At 48.7% G+C, this 17,090-nt stretch overlaps 1 protein-coding gene across 1 annotated transcript in view; it reads left to right on the forward strand.

Moving 5' to 3' along the window:
* The first annotated feature begins 401 nt into the window (after window positions 1-401).
* Tln2 (talin 2) overlaps window positions 402-17,090 on the forward strand; it is a 414,048-nt gene continuing 397,359 nt past the window's right edge. The window contains exon 1 of the mRNA XM_052187919.1: window positions 402-516. The gene's annotated coding sequence lies outside the window, so the exon portion shown is untranslated. The remainder of the gene's footprint in view (window positions 517-17,090) is intronic.

The raw sequence follows: 17,090 nt of genomic DNA on the forward strand, positions 1-17,090 counted from the left end.
ATTCATTTTCCTGGAGGAGTCGATTCCTAAATCCAAGTGACTGGCATCCATCCCGCCACCCTCATAGCTGGATCCACACCTGGTAACCTCCAGGACCCGGCCCGTGGTCCAGGCGCTGAGAAGACTCGGGCCTCATGCTAGTCTAGTCCCCTTGCCGCCTCATCCCTCTCCAGATCGGGGCCCAGATTCTGGGGCAGCCGGGGGTGTCCCCTGCGCCTCTCACACGTGGGCTCCACCACAGCTCCACGCGCGCCCCCAATCCCGCGCCCGGGGTGCGGACACCCTGGAGCCGGGTGGCGAGCTCTGCCGCGCCGTCCCCCAGTGATGACGCGCTTCCTGCCCTCCCGGCGCTCGCGGGCCGTGCGCTCGCGCTCGCCCTCGGCTCCGGTTCCGCGCCCGGAGCCAGCAGCGGCGGCGGCGGCGGCGGCAGCGGCAGCGGCGGCGGCGCAGCGGGAGCGGAACTAGCTGCACTCGTGGGCTGACGCTCCGCAATGAGACAGTAGCTGCATCCCCGCGGTAAGGCGCGGCGCGTGGAGCTGCCTAGCTCTCCAGCCTGCATGCGCGCTGCAGGGATTTCTAGTGCTTATTCCCTCCCCTCTCTAGAAGGAATATGTGGGTGGTTTTCTTCTCGGGTTTGCATCTAGTAAGTGATGGCAATGTAGAAAAACCCTGTCAAGCTTCTAGATTTCATTGCCTAGGAGGGTTTTTTTTTTTTTTTTTGCAAGAAAAGAAAAATAAATTGCAACAAATGCACCTGTCTATTGCACATGTAGGTTTCGCCGTACTCAAGCCGGTTGCCGGGGTTTGCAAGCAGTCTTGCAGCCGGAGCCAGAGAGCTGATTCCTAGCCTTAGGCAGCTGGTCCCCTCCCGGGCTTCGTCCTCGGGTTTCCGGTAACGGGGTCGAAAAAGCCGCCGGGTCTGCACCGAGGGGCCCCCTGGACTCCGGCCGTGACCCCGGCGCCGATTGAGTTGGCGGAGAGCAGCGCGGCTTCATTCCAGCACAGGCTGCCCCGACTTCATGCGCCACTTTGCAAACAAGTCTCCCGCCCCGGCTCGTGGAGAAAGACACCCCGGGATGCTTCCTAGTCCCGGACTCTGAGACATGCGGGTTGCAGGACTCCCCCTTTCCCTGGCCGTCTCTCCAACATCCAGCTGCTGGCCGCGGACCGCTCAGGGAAAGCGCTGGGCGTAGAGCGAGGGCAGGGTTTGGACCCAGCGCGGCAGCTTCTCGCCTTCCCCCGACCCTCAGGAGCTGAGATTTCGCGCCGGCGGGGATCTGGAGGGATCTGGAGACTGGCATTTCGGGGCCCAAGGAACGACGTTCGAGGGCGCCATATTTTCAGTGGTTTTTTTTTTTTTCTTACAGAGGCTAAGGGGGGCGCCCACTTTCCGAAGCCCCCGGGGGAAGCCGGAGCGATTGTCGTTGGAAAGTTTGCGCGCCCGGGCGAGCTAAGAGGCGGCTGTCCCCACAAGGGCGCGCGGACTGCAACGCGTCGCCCAGGTCTGGCTAGGCTGGGTCGGGAGTTGGGGGCGAAGAGCGGTGCAGGGCACCGATGCATGGACCTCGCGGGTGTCAGTCACGGAACTGGGGAGTCCATAGCGCTTGGGGCTGCTTGGCGCAGAGCACACGCCCCTCTTTTCCCCAAGCTGCTCGCCGCCAGCGCTCTGCCGGAGCTGTGCGCACTGCCTTTCCCTGGCCCGCGCACGTTGCTGAGCTTTTCCTTCAGTAACCTCCCCCCCGCCCCCGCAGCACCGGGGCTCGCGGGGGTGCTCCACCTGGCGCGGGAGCTCACTCAAGGCTGGAGAGAAAGCGAGTAGGTTGGTAGATGGGCCAAGGGCCTGGCTTCTGTGGATCAGCTGAAGCCTCCTGTCGTCTCCTAGCTTGTGCAGGCGACAGGAGTAACACTAGCAGGCTCTCTCCCTGGCGCGGGGCTGGTGGAGGAAAGGGGGGCGTTTCCCGAAGGTCTGGGCTTCAGGTGACACGTGAGAGAACTTGTTTTCTTGCTGCTGGTGATGGGGCAGAGATGGAAGAAGAGGAGGCTGTGTTAATGAAAACTAAGTCCGGGTTATTTCCAGAGGACGGGAAGAGAAGTGAGCAGAAGTGTTTGATGTTGTGTGTATGTGTGGGGGGGCACAAAAATAGAATAATAGGATGGTGTCCCGAGGAAGCACACCCCGGAATACCTAATTATGAGCACCTTGGTACTCATAATGACAGCTCTGATTCTGAAGCTCCTGGGTGAGGGAACTGCCATTCACTCTGTTCCAGCTCCCGGATGTTTTTAGAAGTGGACCCGTGTGGGAATCTTTAGTACTTACACAGTGACCTCTGCTTTCTTGTGAAGGGGGCAGGGGCAGAGTGTGTTGTTGACCCTTGATTAGCTGAGCACAGGAATGCATTAGCTTTTCTTCTTGGTGTCTTAATCAAACAGTGTCACAGTAGAGAGTTCCTGTCAGCACTTGGGGTCTTCATCATTGGAAGAGATTTCGGGAAGGACCACAGAAACCCAGTGGGGGTGTGTGTCTGGGGAGAGCAGAGACTTTTATGAAGGAGATGTAGCCCCTGCCATCAGCAGTGGCCCATGTACTTCATCAAGTGCCACAGTGTGAAAGTTACCCTTTCAGTTTACAAGGCTGTACCTTCCTTGTTCCTCTCCACCGGGATCTCTGCAGAAAATGAGAAGGAAGGGGGGGCTCTGACCATTGGCTGTGAGAAGGCCAATGCATGGGTGGGAACTGGAATGCTTTTCTTCCATTTAATTCGAACACTAGAAGAGTGGAAAAGTCCCAGATAACTGTTGTCCAAAATTAGAGTAGCCAATGTTGCTGAGAATTAGCTGCTGAAAGCCCTTCTTTAAATTACACCAACTTTTCCGGGTTTAGCACAGAGGTGGCGCACTGAATCCTAGAAGCGGAGGCTTCTTAGTCACTGCCTACCCTGTGCCTTTGTATCCCTTTTCATTAATGTAGGAAATTCTAAGGGATCCCTAGCGTCTTGCTCAGGTTTGGCTTTGTGTTTCAGACTTTGTATTTCCAAGGGAGAAGTAAAAAATTCCAGACTTGATCCCCATGCGTATTCAGTACAGTTGTAGGCTGTGTGCACGCTTGAAATCCACCTTGCCCATGTTTGTTTGCCAGCATTGTTCCCTAGAGGGCATTTTAAGTTTATTTATTTTTATGGCCAATGGGCCTACCCCACCTGTGTGCAGAGGCCAGAAGAGGAGGTTGGAGCCTATGGTAACTAGAGTTGTAGGTGGTTGTGAACCACAGCAACAGCATGGATGCTGGGAACCGAGCCCATATCCTCTGCAAAAGCTATAAGTGCCTTTACCTGAGGAGCTTGTCTGTATGTGTGCCGCACATGTTTTTGCACAGCTTTTAAACATGATACAATGGATATTAACTTAAAGGAGCTTTTAAAAAGTTTTTAAAAACCATAAAAACCATATTCTTCTGTCTTTCTGTCTATCTATTTATCTTTTTTTTTTTTGGATGTTTGGGCATAGGTCGGGGAATGCCATAGGCACCCTATTTTGAAGTTAGAGGAGTCAGGTTTTTCTACTCTGTGGCTCCTTGGTATTGAATTCAGGTCATTAGGCTTTGTGGCAAGTGCCCTTTACCAACTGTCTGTGTCATCTCATCAGCTCCAGAGATGCTTTATTTCAGGCCTTCTAATATTTAATCTCAACGGTACTACTACCTTAATATTTATTGAATTTTGTATGCCTCTTTCATCAGGTGTCATTAACCAGGCTTTTCTGTCCCTTACCTGGTTCTTACTATCGTAACTTCATAGCTTGATCAAAGTGCCCGATTTTTTTTTTCCCTAGTAAGATTTTGTAACTTCAAAAGGGCTAGAAAAGTGCCTTAGTGAGTTGGGGGGGGAAAAAGTTGCCTATCAGTTTACCCAGGCCGTGTGACAGATGGTGTATGGCTGCTACATGCCCAGGCTCTTAGGATGGTGTCTGGGACTTGTGATCTGTGACATTCTTGCTCCAGGATTTTTTGAGGCTGAATATTTTCTAGGGGATTTTGGGTGGTGTTGACTAACAGGAAGTACTAAAAACAGTTAAATCATTCAAAACAATTTTTATTAGGTACAAAAAATGTTTAAAGGCAAGAAGAAAAACATAACAAGGAGGCTGGCATTCTAGAATTATGGTTTAACAAACCCAACTGGTGCCTTTTTAATTACAGTATTTACCCCATCCAGAACTTTGTAATCCTATTGCTTTTATATTTAATAACAAGTCTAGCTAAAACATAAGCCAAGCACAACTATTACAAATAATGGGGATAAGTGGTGGGTTTAACCAGATGTTCTCCCTGAAGTTGAACTCTTCCAAATGTCCCTGCTGCCCCCCCTTCCCAACAAACAGGCACAACTCAAAAGGTAAGGCAGTCTCAGAGGTAATATAGAAGTGAAAAACACCAGCACTCTCTGACTTCCTGCCTTGTGCCAGTAATCTGACTGTGGACAGCTGAATACAAGAGTCGTGGTCCCCAGAACCTTTCTTCACGTGTTGCCCTGAGCTATGAATTACCAGGCTCCTTGGCAGCCCATTTCACAGTGGATTTTCAGAGCAGCGTCAGCCTCCACATTTTGTCTCGATCTCAACCAACAATTCCGTTTCTACCAACTGACACTGTTCTAAAGCCTCGAGCAGCTTGCTAGCGTCTGTGTTGTAGACTTTAACGAATGGAATCTTCTGTGTCTTCCATTCATTTGTCCTACAGAAGCTCTTGGGGCTTTATCTTGCTGCTCTGATAAGTAACCCTGCCCTCACCCCACACATCACATCCCTAGAGGGTAGTACTCTTGTTTTGTGTTTATCTAGTAGATAAGGTATGTGGGGGCAGATAAGTGTGATTGACCGGCTTTTGGAGCCCAGACCTATCAGAGGTGCACAAAGGGAGCACTGGCAACTCCCAGAACAGAAGCCGAAGGGGGGCTGGAGGGGTGGCTCAAAGGTTAAGAGCACTGGCCGCTCTTGCTGAGGCTCTGTCCCTAGAACCCATGTGGCAGTTCATAACAATCGGTAATTCCATTTCCGGTGGATCTGATTCCTTCTTCTGGCCTCTGAAGGTACCAGATAATGCACTTATATACATGCTGGCGAAACAAACAAACAAGAAACAAATACAAACCAAAACCAAAACTCATATACATATATGAAAAATAAAGAACAGAGCCTCGCTTAGTTAATTAATTAAATTTGAGAGAAGACCCCATCCATTCTTGTCCTCCATCCTCTGTACCCAGCTCTGGTTCCTGGACATCCTCAGCCTTCTTGACCCTTGCCCTTTCTCTCACTTTGCTGAGTACCCCGCCCTTGATTGGACCCACCCACCCTCTGCTTCGCTTTCACGGTGCTAAACACCCCCACCCCCCACTATGAGCCTGGGCGGAGAAGCCACTGGGCCATCTGCACTGCTGTGCTCTTGATGTATGACTGAATCCCAGGGGGCCTCTTGACACTGCCAGAGCACTGTGCTTTAGTGTGAGATTGGACAGCTGGTGACTTGGTTTACCTGGCGCTGGTCTCACCACCTTCCTGCATTGGATCAGCTGACTAGTGAGTGAGGAGTTCTCGTCTGCCCTGGAGTTCATTCTCGCTGCACTTCTGCAGCTGTCTTCTTCCCCTCCACGTTCTCAGAGTCCCTCTTGATGGATTGTCGTCACAGATGTTCAGACATCTTCATCTTAGGCAAAAAGCAGCAGCAGCAACAGCAGTAGCAACACAGCAGCAGCAGCAGCAGCAGTAGCAACACAGCAGCAGCAGCAGCAGCAGCAGTAGCAACACAGCAGCAGCAGCAAGCAGTAGCAACACAGCAGCAGCAGCTGCTCTTGACCTTGGGTCCTAACCCATTCATCTCCTATTTCTTTGCTCTCCCTTCTTAGCAGATACTAGGAAAAAAACACTTTTATTTTATTTTCTGTGTATGAGTGTTTTATCTACATGTATGTGTGAACGCTATTTGTGTGCCTTGTGCCTGCAGAGGCTAGAAGGGGGCATTGGATCCCCTGGAACTGGAGTTACAGGTGGTTGTGAGCCACCGTGTGGGTTCTGGGAACTATAAGAGCAAAACATGCTCTTAAACCATCTTTCCAGCCATTTAGCAAAACATCTTTTTGAAAGAGTTGTCATGTTTTGTTTGTTTATTTATTTATTATTTCCTCTGCACTCACGTATTTTATTTTTTAAATAGAAACTAATACTATATATTTCTTGGCTGGCCTCAAACTTGCTGTATAAACCAGGCTGGCTTTGAACTCACAAGAGATGCCTACCTCTGTCTCCTAAGTGCTAGGATCAAAGGCATGAGACACCATGCCAGGCTTCCCCACTCGTTTTGTTCTCCCAGTTTACTCTGGCTTTGCCCTATTCCTGGGGTCAAATTCTCCTTAAGGGAACGGAGCTCAGTGGCTTTTGTAGAGGAAGCGAACTTAGCTCCTAGCACCTATAGCTACCAGCGGTAACTCAGTTTCAGGTCGTCGCTTGATGTCCTCTGGACGCCATTAGCATCTGTACTCATGTACACAAGCCACACATACATGCACAATTAAAAAATAAACAAGTCTTTAAAACAAAAAAATCCAAAGAAACCTTTTTGTTGTTGTTGTTTGACATATGGTTTCTCTGTGTAGCTCTGGCTGTTCTGGAACTTGCTGAATAGACCAGGCTGTCATCAAACTCAAAAGATCCACCTGCCTCTGCCTCTGAGGCCCTGGGGTCAAAGGTGTGTGCCACCACACTGGGCTCAAAGAAACATTTCCTAAGGCATCAGCAGCATTTGAAGAATGATTCGAGGGGTGCTCTTTCAGTATCTGCAGCCTCCCTACATAATTTAGTCAGCTGATTGCCTCCTGTCTGGAACATTCTCTTCACCCAAGTGAATCTGCCCCTGGCTGCTCCGACTCCAGCATTCTTGTTTGATTTATCCTTTCTGGCTTCAGGAAGCCAGAAATGTGATTTCATGAAATGCTTCTTTTTGGAGTCTGCAGCACTCTCAGATCCCGAGGGTCACAGTGGCATCCTTCCTTATGTCTTGGGCCTTTTCTCTTTGCTTGAATCCATGTCACTTTGACATTGCATTGCATGATATTACGTAAGAGATCATATCCTTTTTTTTTTTTTGGCCTATAAGCTCCAAGGGCTTGGGAGATGGCCTAGTCTGGGAAGTGTTCACTGTACAAGTGTGAGGACCTGAGTTCTCCCACTTCCCATGTAAAGATGAGCGCGGTGCTATGACCTTGTAGTCCCAGTACTGGGGAGGTAGGAACGGGGATTCTTGGGTCTTCTTGGCCAACCAGTCTAGCTTTACTCCTGAAGCTCCCTGTCTAGTGAGTGAGACCCTGTCCCAGAACAGGAATGTACTGTGGCTGGAATGTACTGTGGTCAGTGTTGAGAGTGCTTGCTGTTCTTTCAAAGGACTAGAGTTTAGTTCTCAGTACCTGTATTATGTGACTCACAGATGCCTGTAACTCCAGGTCCAGGGGATCTAACAGCAGTCTGACCTTCAAAGGGACCACACACACACACACACACACACACACACACACACACACACACGCATGCACATGGGCACATAGACTCAAAATTGTAAATAAATAATAAATGTTAAAAAGGCTTAAATCCAAGCCCTGGCCCGGTTTTCAGGCTAGCCTTGTCTGTGTATGGAGTTCCAGGTTATCCAGGGTTCATAGTGACACAGACAAACAACACACACACACACACACACACACACACACACACACACACACGCTCTGCTACTGGGTCTTCATGTGTCTGCAACAATGAATGCCTGGCATATAGCAAACACCTCAAAAATTCTAATGAGTGATGGGCTCTTCCTGGTTCCAGAGTTAACTTTGGATGATCGATTCAACCCTTTCTGATTTTTGTATCGGGATGCAGTAGTTCTAGGTCTTGTGCTGGGAATGAGGGGCTCAGGTACTGATTTGGTAGTCACACCCTTGTTAAGTAGTTGTTGAGTGATGGGAAGCACCTGCCAAGGATGGCTGGAGGGAGACAGATGGCTGTCTCTCTCATTTTTATCTCTGTGAAGAGGGCCACTTAAGCAGTCTTACTGGTAACTTTTGACACTGGGTTAAGATGACAAATTGACTTGTCTGAAATGTTTGTCATTGACCTCAGTGTCCTTGTAAATCACTCATCCCCAGAGCCCACTTGACCAGTGGGGAGCTGGCTCCGCCTCTTCTAAGTCTGGCTTGGGAGTGGTGGGGGTGGGGTGGGGAGAGTCAATTCCTGCATCTGGGCATCTGGGAGGGGCAGCTCTCTGTATCTTCCCACTGCTGCCTTCCTGGGGATCCAGGCTAAGGAGTCTCAAGGCTTGGCATGCTTCAGTGAAAAAATTCTCCTCCTGTTTGCCTTGCCTCAGGACTGCCTCGTTAATGACTTGGCCCTGTGTCCAGTTCATATTTAATTTGAGTGAAGCCATTTCCTAAATGTGGCCTGAAGTCATTCGTGGCAGGTCTTCCAAGGAGAGTGTGGATTATTCCTGGGTTTGAGAGATTACACAGAGGCCACCTTAAGAGGCTTAATGGTATCCTTGAAGGGCTTTCAACTGGCCTAGCACTTGTCAGTCCAAGGAGTTAAAGGAGCTATCCTGTGGTAAGATGTCAGGCAAGGCAGCTGAAGTATAGCCACAGAGCACTTGGGCTTAGCATTCAATGGGGAAGGCAGATGTCTTTGTAGGACATTTATGCCTAGCTGAGGGGAAGTGTACCAAAAGAAAAAAAGAGCCTAGGGTGATGACAGTTCATTTGGTAAAGTCCTTTTCTTTGGAGAATGAAGTCCTGAATTTGATCCCCAAAGCCAACCTTTAAAAAGTCAGGTATAGTGAGTGGCAAATGCTTTTAATTCCAGCAGTTTTGAGGTATAGACAGGGATGATTGGGACTTGCCTGCCAGTCAAGCCTAGCTCCCTTGGCTGGTTCCAGGCCAGTGAGAAACCCTGACTCAAAAAAAAATGATGTTGATATTCATAGTTTTTACACACATGTGCACACACACGCTCATAAGCGTATATAGATGTGCATGTGTACCCAGGAACACTCCACACACACACCACACATGTGCGCGCTGGAGAGTTGGGGGTGGGCCTCACCATCTCATCAAGAGCTTTCTTCTTTTCTTAGGATGAGCTACTGGGCCTTCTCCTAATGCATGCTCTTTCCTACCCACTTCCCCACGTTGAGTCTCTGAGGGGAGACTCCTAGGAGAGACTGTTACAAAAGAGAGGGGGGGCGGGGGACATCAGAGCAGCCACAGGACTGGACAGGCCCCTCCCTGCAGGGCACACAGGACAGACTTGGCTCCTCTGGGATGTAGGAGAGCTATCTCACTGGGCAGCAGTCCCACGGCTTTCCCATACCCTAGTCACTAAGACCCCGTAGCCTCCCACTTCAAATACATATGAAAGAGCCTTTGATTTTCTTTGGGGGGAATTTAATCTTCTGGTCTCTTTCTCCAAAGTGTTTTGTTCTGTTTAGGTGAGAGGGAAAGCTCAGCTCAGCTGGGGCCTGATGATAGAGCCCTGAGGTTAGTGTTAGAGGTGCTTCAGGTAGATTAACCAGCTCCCTGGCAAGGTGGTCGGTGACCAGATGCTGGCTGTGTGAGTGCTGCTGTGGTGGGAGCAGAAAGGGGGCAAGAGGTGTGAGCCCGGCCTTGCAGAGGTGGCTTGACAGTTGCCAAGGTCATTCCCTGCTCTTGCTGGTGAACTTGTGACTGTTGAGGTTGTCCTATCTTGTGACAGTAGATACAGGTCAAGATTGCACAGCAGAGCCCGCAGGTACCATGCTTCCTTGCTACCTGTGTGGCCCGTGGATGTACCTTAGAAAGTGTTTCCTTGGAACTTTATGGTCGAGCCCAGTGGGTGACCAAATGTCTTGAGGGGGAAAAAAAAGATGGCACGTTTCTTTTGAGTTTGCCATGGCTATTGTGGCAAAGCTCTGCACACTGAATGGCTTAAAAACCAGATGTGTTCCTGCAGTTCCAGCTTTCAGAAGTTCATTTTGAGGGCTGTGAAGAGAGTCTGTTGAGACAGCTCAGCCTCTGCACACCCTCTCTGTGCTCTTGTCTTCACACCGTCATCCTTTTATCTGCTGTTTCTGTCCCCAAATGTCCCGTACCTGACACATTGAATTAGGGATCACCTAAATGGTCATATTTCAACCCCATTGTTTCTGTGAAAATCTTATTTCTACATAAAGTCACCTTAGGTCCATTAAGAGTAGAACACCGTTCAACCCATACATAGCACATACGGATGAACAGATTTCTGTTTCAGAATCCGACTGTGACGTGCATTGCTTGCTGGTGAATTCCCTTTTCAGGCTAAAGAGCCAGGGGTCCTTCAGTGTGGAGTTTTGCACCTAGGGGTGCCATTGCCCTGCACCTGTCTCTTTGCATCTTCCTAAGACCTTGCAGGCTGGTTGCCATGACAACTGTGGAAGGCAGGTGTTCTCATCAGACTCTGAGAAAGCAGAGATACAGCAAGGTCTTTTTGCTGAATGTTGTGTGAGTTTGGCTCTCACTCAGGTCTTCTCCATTTACTAAGGTCTCCCATAACACCTGTGTCTCCATCCTCGACATGAGTAATTGTTTCCCGGGAAACTCATTGAAAATTCAGATGTGGGAGGCCTTGTTTGATACTTATGAACCTAGTTGAGAGTTCCACAAAGGAATCTGTACCTTCCCTTGTTTCCCCTGGAGATTTTGATACTCTTAGATAGGAACATTGTTTCTCAGAGATAAGAAAAGCCTGACTAGATTTCTTCTTCTTCTTCTTCTTCTCCTTCTCCTTCTCCTTCTCCTTCTCCTTCTCCTTCTCCTTCTCCTTCTCCTCCTCCTCCTCCTCCTCCTCCTCCTCCTCCTCCTCCTCCTAGTCCTCCTCCTCCTCCTCCTCTCCCTTCCCCTTCTTCCCCTCCTCCCCCTCCTCCCCCTCCCCTCTTCTCCTACTTCCTCCTTCCCCCTTCTCCTCCTCCTCCTGCCTTGCCTGTGAGGACATAGCTAATGTCAGAGAGAGAGAGAGAGAGAGAGAGAGAGAGAGAGAGAGAGAGAGAGAGAGAGAAACTGACAGACAGACAGACAATCATTGGAAGGGAGAAAACTCTGTGGAACCTAAGCTGCTGCTGATCTATTGAGAGATGCAGTCTCATGTAGCCCAGACTGGACTGGAACTCTTTATGTAGGTGAGGATGGCCTTGAACTTCTGATTCTTCTGCGTCTATTCCCCAGGGGCTGAAATTACTGGAGTGAGCCACCACAACAGGTACTGGGGACGGAACCTAGCATGCTAGGCAGAAGTGCTCTACCAACTCAGCCACATCCCTAGCCCTGCTCTGTCCTGTACACAGCTCCCTTGACAGTATTCTATGGGCAGGGCCTTTGGCTACTCAGGTTGTGCTAATGAAAATTCTAGGTTCAGTAAATGGAAAAAAAGATCTTGTTGTGAATTTTCTATCTTACATAGATCCTCATCATACTCCACATAATGTGGAGATACATTGGGATGGTTCAATTGCAAATAAATGTTTCATGTTTTATCAAAGCAAAAAAAAACAACCATCAGGAAGATGGAACAAGAAATGTGATGGGGGGCTGGAGAGAGCCCTGTGGATAAGGCTGAGTACTTCTGTTGCAGAGGACCTGGGTTGTGTTCCTAGCGCGCATGTTAGGTCACTCACAGCTGCCTGTAATTCCAGTTCCATGGGATGGATCTAACGCTCTCTTCCGGCTTCTGTTTGCATCTGCTCTCAGGTGCACATACCCCTCCATTTATGTATATATTGTAATGCATATAATCATAATACGATGTGTAAATAAAGTTTTGTGACAATTCAGTGTCTTTACTTTTATAGGATATCAGTGTATTAATGAAAATGTGCTTAAATCTGTGGGTGCTGAAGTCACCTGCAGAAAGACAGTTAAATGTGGCTAACTGGGCTCTGTCTCTTCAAAATGTTCTAGCAGCAAGGATAAGGTAGGACTTGAATTCTGAGCTACTAGATCAGCGACTGTATGAAGAGCTGGCAGCCCCCATTAGTAAAGTATTGTCCTTGTATAGTTAGTTCCCTGTCAGTATTTATAGTACCAGTCTCCTTGAAGAATGAAAACATTTCTCAGTTTTGCTATTAGCTTATAAATTAGAAGCCATATTCAGGACCAATGGCCAGCGCCCCCCCCCCCCCCCCCCGACAGTCTCATAAATCCATAACTAGTCTGAAAATCACTGTACAGCTAAGGATGACTTTAAGTTTCTGGCCATCAGCTTTGTGTTTCTACCTTCTGGGGGCTGAGATTCCAGACGTGGGCCACTGCACCCAGTTTGTGTGCTTTTTTTGGGGGGTAGAAGCTAGGAGTCTATGCAAATTAGGCAAGAACTCTACCAACTAGGATCCATCCTTGGCCTGGGAGCGTCTGGGGTTGTTATGGCAGTCTTTGGGGTGTCACGTCTTAGCTGTGAGTGCGGTCCAGGTTGAGCCTTAGGAGTACGGCTTAGCACTGTAGCTGCCCAGTCCTCAGCAAGGCTCACGTGTTTTATAGGCAGGATCACCTCACGTCTTCTGAAGTTTGAGGGTCACAGAACTGGGATTTAGTGATCACTCTGCACTACTGCCCACCACCCCACACCCATTTATAAACATTACCGCTTGCTTTAGGGACATTTCTAACCATTTTCTGTTTGGGGTTTTATTGTCTAGTTTGAAGGTGCTAGGTCATCCTTCAGTTGTTGTAATCCATTTCTGATTTTTTTCTTTGAATTATCACTCTCCCATTTTTTACATAAACTTCTACAATTCAGTTTAAAGAAAGTCTTAAAAAGTTGTGATCTAAGCCGGGCGGTGGTGGCGCACACCTGTAATCCCAACACTCTGGGAGGCAGAGGCAGGTGGATTTCTGAGTTCGAGGCCAGCCTGGTCTACAGAGTGAGTTCCAGGACAGCCAGGGCTTTACAGAGAAACCCTGTCTGGAAAAAACCAAATCCAAAACAAAACAACAACAACAAAAGTTGTGATCTTTGACAGAGTAAGGGCACACGGACATAGTATGTGAGTGGTAGTAGAGCTTTCTGGGGACAATGTAAGGTTTTGTGGTTTGAGCTCGCACAGGTGGTTGGGGGTGGCCTCCTTGCAGGAGGAGAAGTCGGAATCCTGGAACTCAGTGTGCATTTTAAATTACTCGAACTCAGTGTGCATTTTAAATTAAACAGTTGGTAAATGGTTACATATGGGAGGGGAGGGGGAGGGGAGGGGGAGGCGGGACCCTGTCCCCTTTGGTGGAGGAGATTCTGTTGCATTAACGGGGACACAAGATCTTGGTATTTTGAGACCCATGCCTTGCAGATGTTGTGTGAATTGATTTCCTGCCCCTAGAGACAAGATATTTTTGTTCAATTCTGTGTTTTTTCCTTCAGCTTTAGAAAGGGGAGCCAATGTTGATCTTGTGTTATTGGGTTCTGTGTGCCCTGTGCGTTATTTTATGGCTATGAGCCTAGCCTGTAATGGTAGGCTGCTTCCCACATCACTTCATGTAGTGCATTTTTGAGAAGTCAGAGCTAAGTACTCGAAAAGCTGCAGCAGACTCTGTGTGTTTGTCATCATTGATAGAACTAGGTTCCTATAAAGAATGATTTTTACTGTGTGGAGCTGCATTTCAGTCTTTTTGTTTGCTTTTAGAAGTGGGTTTTTGTTTGCTTGTTGTTTTGTTTTAAATTGTGGGGTCTTTTTTTTTTTTCTGGGTAGCCCTGCTCTTCTGAAACTGCCTAACTTGCTGTGTAGCCCAACATGGCCATGAACCCCGTGATCACTTACCTCTATCTCCAGAGTACTACCCAGCTTTTTAATTTTTATTTATTTATTTATTTATTTATTTATTTATTAAAGAAAATGGTTTTTCAGTTGGGCAGTAGTGGTGCACACCTGTAATCCCAGCACTTGGGAGGCAGAGGCAGGCAGATTTCTGAGTTCAAGGCCAGCCTGGTCTACAGAGTGAGTTCCAGGAGAGCCAGGGTTACACAGAGAAACCCTGTCTTGGGGAAAAAAAAAAGAAAGAAAGAAAAAAGAAAATGGTTTTTCAAGATATGGTTTCTCAGTGTAGTCTTGACTGTCTAAATTTACTCTGTAGACTAGGCTGGCCTCCAGCTCAGAGATCCACATGCCTCTGCCTCCTGAGTGCTGGCATCAAAGGTGTGTGCTACCTACTACACCCAGCCATGGGTTTCTTAAGCCCTGTATGCACATGCACAGTGGTGGTGAAATAACCCAAAAGGGATTCATGTTGTAAAGGGGCAGCACATTGATGTTAATGTGAAAGCCTGTGCATAGTGGCTACCACTTATGTTACCTGCTTGTTATAAGCCTCAGTGTGCTTATCAGTAAAATGGGTACATCAGCCCTGTGTCATACAGTTGGTGCAAGGAAGGAATGGATGCCATTCTATGCATACTTCTGAGTTTATGCTAATGATTTGTAATTCTGTAGAGGGAGCGCGTTAAATCTATGGTTTTGTTTGTGCCTCAGCCAAGCATAGACCAGGAGCTTGGTGTATTTTTTTTTCTCCTCTATTTTGGACCATGTTAGGAACATCAGGGAGGTGTGTTTGAGGACTGTGCTGGTTGGTTTTGCTCATTAGTTAAGGAGGTTGAGGTTTGAGGTGAGGCTTTCATCCACAAGGCTCAGCTACAGCCTCTGGTCATTTGATAATGTGTTACTGAACAGTCCTTCTCTAGGCCCTGACCAAGGGTTATTTCCCAAGGGTACCGGGAGCAGGCAACACGAAGATTAGTTCATCGTCCTCATATGCTCTGTGGGGCCCCCAGGTGGAAGGGGATTAGTTAGCACCTGAGTTAACTGAGGAGGGGCTGGAGATGGAGCTCAATCAGTTCTAGCACGCAAGAAGCTCGGGCTTTGTGCTGCAGCATCACATCAGCGTCGTGTCCGGTGCTTGCTCCTGTCCTCAGGTGGAAGCAGAAGAGGTCAAGGTCATTTCCAGTTATATTTGAGGCCAGCCTGGGCTACGTGAGGCTGTGTAAGATTAAAAAAAAAAAAGCCAAAACTTTAGTTAACTAAAATGAAAAATGGAAAGCAGGCCCTGCCCCCCCCCCCCCCCCCCCCAGTGAGGGACCTTTAAATATGGATGGCAAGGGATCAGCTGAAGATGCTTAAACAAGCCTACTTGTGTAACCACATTGGTACCCATCACCCTTGGCTTGTCCGATGTTCTTAATGCTTGCTCCTCGTGATTCCTCCTAGGGTTGGATTATGAGTCTCCGTCCTTACCCTTCAGGGTTTTTCAATGTCCTGCTAACCTCAGCACCACCCGGCGACTCAGTGCTTAGGAACTCAGGTTCCACCTATATCTACGGATGCAGGGCCCACCGGGTAGTCAGAAGCTGAGGTGAACTTGTGGGTACAGCAGCAGCTTGGGGGGGGGGCTTGTCTGGAAGGCAGGGACACCTGTCAGCATTTCACATTAGGATGAGGGGAGGGAGGTGATCTGTATGATGACCCCTTCTGCACACCTGAAAGTGGTGAGAGGCTAGAGGTGTAGACTCAGTTTGTTGTGCTCATTAGTGACCCTGTGTGGTCATTGACTCTTAAGGTCCATCTCCATCCTCATCTCCTTCATTCCATCTCTGTCCTCATATCATCTCCTTCCCTTCCCTAAATCCATCTTTATCCTCATCCTCCCCCTCCTTCTCCCCAACCCCATCTCCATCCCTCCCCACGGCTCCCCCCCCCCATCTCCATCCCCATCACCTCCGTCTCCATCCCATTCCATCCCTATTCGCACCTCCATTATCATCTCCACCATCTCCATCATCATCTCCACCATCTCCATCATCATCTCCACCATCTCCATCATCATCTCCACCATCTCCCATCTCTGTCTCCCTGCCTTCCTGTCAGGGTTGTTCCTGGAAGAATGGTGGCTGGAATAAGAGTGCCCTAGCTGGGGCCACTCAAGTGTCCTGTCTTCCTTAGGCTGTTCTGGCACTGCCGCCTTGCAGTCCCCGGGAGGGGGAAAAGGCTTAGACGTAATGTAAAAGTCAGCCTCTTTGGATTTCAGGAGCCCCTTGGGGGTTTGCATCCTATCAGTGGCGAGTCCCAGAAAGCACTGTTTTATTCCTATCCAAGGACAGGATTAGATGGGGTACCAGTTTTCTAACGTTTCTCCAGACTTTTAAATCCCCCTTCTCCGAGCACCATGCCAGAGGAATTATCCTGGGAGACACTTGCCAAATGGCGCCAAATAACTATTTGCGCACTTTTGCGAAAAGACAATTAGAAATGTATTGAGGAACCAGAGGCCTGCTGTGCGGGACATTAGTTGGAGGAGCCAGTGCCAATTTGGGAAGCTCTCCTGGGGGACTTTTCTCATCTCAGCCCCTGCTCTGAGAGGCTGAGCTAGGCAAGTGGAGAGACAGCCAGGCTTGGAAGAGATACGAGAGCCAGAGTGCCAGAGACAACCATTCTGTGTCTCCTCAGGAGATTCGAGGTCTTTGCAGATACAATCAAGTGGAAATGGGAAGGCCATTATAAATTCATCCACACTTGAATCATGTTACTCGTCAGCCCTGGCGTCCTGGCCTGGAATACGCTCAGAAAACTGAGCTCTTGTGAGGTCAGGCTTTGCTCAAGGTCACGTTTTAAGTTAGGGACCGGTCTGATCAGGATCCAGAGATGGTAATTAGTCCCTGCGCAGTCCCACGTGCTCTTCTGCCTTCCGTCTGGGATGGGAGATACCAAGAATGTAAAACTTCAGTGATTGGATCCAGATGTACTGGCCTGACCCCCCTTCCGTCAGAGCCAATGCAGTGGAGACTTTTTCTCCGCCCCCCCCCCAAGTGAAATAGAATATTTTAATCTGCTGGGTTTCTTTGCTAGTTCACCATTGTGCACAGGGCTAAAGATCAGGAAAGAAAAAGAGAAGTCCGAATTCCTATTGTTGGGGATGCTGTATCAGGCTGTGTTTTTCTTTACCTCAGGCACCAGCCAGAGTGACCTGGGGGTGCTTAGGACAATGGAGACCTCTGCCCTGGAAGTGACAGGATGTTTGTTT

This window comes from Apodemus sylvaticus, chromosome 7, assembly GCF_947179515.1.
Source record: "Apodemus sylvaticus chromosome 7, mApoSyl1.1, whole genome shotgun sequence".
NCBI lineage: Eukaryota > Metazoa > Chordata > Mammalia > Rodentia > Muridae > Apodemus > Apodemus sylvaticus.